The sequence below is a fragment of the Octopus bimaculoides genome, chromosome 23 (assembly GCF_001194135.2).
Source record: "Octopus bimaculoides isolate UCB-OBI-ISO-001 chromosome 23, ASM119413v2, whole genome shotgun sequence".
NCBI classification, from domain to species: Eukaryota; Metazoa; Mollusca; class Cephalopoda; order Octopoda; family Octopodidae; genus Octopus; species Octopus bimaculoides.
Window position 1 is genome coordinate 5295766 of NC_069003.1, and position 3258 is coordinate 5299023.

Here is a 3258-nt window from a genome sequence, read left to right on the forward strand (position 1 = left end):
ATTGGTACAAGGCCTGAAAGGGGAAGTCAATTATATTGAGCCCAGTTTTCAACAACTGGTACTTAATTTATCGACATCAAATGGATGAAAAGCAAAGTTGACCTAGGTGGGGTTTGAACTCGAAACGTAGCTCACCACTTTTAATAATAATAATAATAATAATGATGATGATGATGATTAATAATTATAAGCTTGTTGTTCATCACAAGCACCCTACAAAAATAGCCAAATTCCACAAAGGTCTGTAAAGAGATGAGGTGACAGAAATTTATATGGTATTTCCGTCAGAATATTTGCTGTTTGTTTTTTGACTTATTTTCTTAATAGAGGAGGGGGGGGTGAGGCGGGTGAGGGGTGAGGGGGAGGAGGAGAGCCCCTTTTCAGGGCCTCTAGGATTGGTAGGAGGAACCTCTCTTGTTACTGGAGACCTGCCTCAAATACGTTGACTTGGACTTCGTCATACCTTTGTTAGTTCTGTACAAATATAAATCCTTCATTACACCTGTACTTAATTAATGTTGCAAAGACCTGTTTATTTATCGAAATGTAATAGAGCAAATAAGAGAGAGAGAGAGAGAGAGAGAGAGAGAGAGAGAGAGAGAGAGCCACAACATAGTCTATTAACTTGCTAGAAACAACAGACAAATCTTTCTCATGTCACTCTGCTGTCTTGAAAAAAAGGAAGGCCACACTGGATAATGTAGTATAAGATTGACTAAATCTGGAAAGACAAGATTGTCATGGTTACAACGTCTTAGATTATAGGATTGCTAAACTAAGGCTGACCTGGGACTAAACAACATTCCTTCTCCAGCAAATAGCTAAAAGGTCCAAAAATTGAAATGAGTGTTTAATGTTAAATCTGGAGAAGAAATAATTCAAATCTACTAAAAATGAAAATATTTCAAAATTCTGTATCTAGCCTGTCAAAAAAAATGAAAAAAGTAAAGTAAACTCTCTCTCTCTCTCTCTCTCTCTCTCTCTCTCTCTCTCTCTTTCTATATATATATATATATATATATATAATCATCTTCATTTAACATCCATTTTCCATGGGTTGGATGGTTTGACAAGAGCTGGCCAATCAGAAAACTGCACTAACCTTTGCTGTCTGATTTAGCAAGGTTACCATTAATTAATAATATTGTTGATAGAGAAGGACATAAAGGAGAGGACAAGCATGCCTTGCCCTGCATTATATTCTGAGACTAACATTTACTCGCATGTCTAGGCAGTTATTGGAAATGAATTTTATGTCAGTATTCCTGAGGGGAAACTTAAAGCCATACCTGGAGACAACAGTAAAAAACCATAAAAGACTTCTCTCTCTCTCTCTCTCTCTCTAATAAAACTGGTCTACAAAAGTTTCTAGAAGAGATGGAAAAATCAAAAATCTCACCCAATGTGATGAAATACCATAACGTTGACCTTAAATAATTCTCTAGTGAACTGATCAACAAGGATATGGACAGACCTTAGATACTTCTTTTCAAAGCTTCCTTTAACCCTTTTGTTACCGTATTTCTATTGAGATGTTCTGTGTTTTGTTCAATTAATTTTAAATAAAACAAAGAATTTAGTAAAATAACTTAGTTATCATTCAGCTAGTGTTACGAACATAAATTGTGACTAAGGTTTGGGGGAAGATTTTAATTCAAAACTCATGAAAACAAGACATTTGTACTCAGAGCCAGAATCGGTTTCAGCCAGGTTGGTAACGAAAGGGTTAAAACAGTTAAGTTCTATAGCATGTTGTGCCTGGGCAATAACAGGAACACAAGCAGAAGATATCTCTGGACGTTTCTCCATCTTTGTTATAATTTGCACTTGGGTTTCGTTTTCTGCAAAAAACGAACTTGCAGACTTTAACTGAGAGCATTTTTACATTCTAAATAATTAATCTGGATTGGATACGCTCTGTGAAGACCAAATATACCATTGGTCACTCTTTTGAATCACACGAAAATAAAAAAAAAAGACCAAAAACAAATCCACAGATCTTTATCATGTAGGAGCTTTGAAGAAAACAGACATTTTCCAAGTTAACGATATTAGAACCAGAAGCAATATTGGATTCAAATTTTGGCACAAGGTCAGCAATTTCAGGGGAGGGGGGTAGGTCAGTTACATGAAGCCCAGTGCTCAACTGGTACTTATTTTATCGACCACAAAAGGATGAAAGGCGAAGATGACCTCAACAGAATTTTGAATGTCAAGATGGACAAAATGTTGCAAAGCATTTTACCTAGCATGCCAAAAATTCTGAAAGCTCAACACCTAATAATAATAATAACAATGGTTTCTAGTTTTGGCATAACACCAGCAATTTCAGGGAAGCGCCTAAGTCAAATATATCAACCCCAGTGGACAACTGGTACTTATTTTATCGACCCCCAAAAGGATGAAAGGTAAAGCCGACCTCAGTAGAATTTTGAACATACAACGATGGATGAAATGCCACTGAGTATTTTGCCGGGCATGTCAACAATTCTGCCAGCTCATCACCTTAACGAGAAGCAATATTAATATTTAATGCACTTTCACGTCTTCCCACAGACACTAAGTGAAGATGGAATTTAAATGGCCACTGATTTATAAATGATATCTATTATATTATGGACTTATACTCCTTGCAGAAACAGATGTTGAAGGAAGAGAGAAGATACAGTTCTATGTTTAAGAGATGAGGAATTATGCACATTATTTACATTATTTACCTTTGATGGATATTTGTCCTCATCTTGTTTGTTGCTAACACAACATTTCGGCTGATATACCCTCCAACTTTCATCAGGTGTCTTGGGGAAATTTAGAACCTGGGTTCTTATTCCTAAGTTATTTTTCAATATTGTTGTTGCTATTATTATTATTATTATTATTATTATTCAGGTCAGTGCCTGGAATCGAACTTGAAGTCTTGGGGTTAGTAACCCGCATTCTTAACCACTACGCCACATGCCCACGAGCATATGAAGGCTGGAAGGTGTATCAGCCGAAACGTTGTTAACAACAAACAAGATGAGGACAAATATCCATCAAATGTAAATAATGTGAAGAGAGAAGATGTTGAAGGTAGAGAAAAGGTCCTTATCATCAAGGATAAATAGGGTAACCTAATGATTTGTGCAACAGAATATATTCCGGCAGGATTAGGGTTATTTTTTTTTTAAAAAGGGAAGGTTTCTTTTTTGTTTTTGTTTGTTTTAGAAGTGCCACAGCCCTCCACCACTACTTTCATCAACTGCAATCACTGTCATT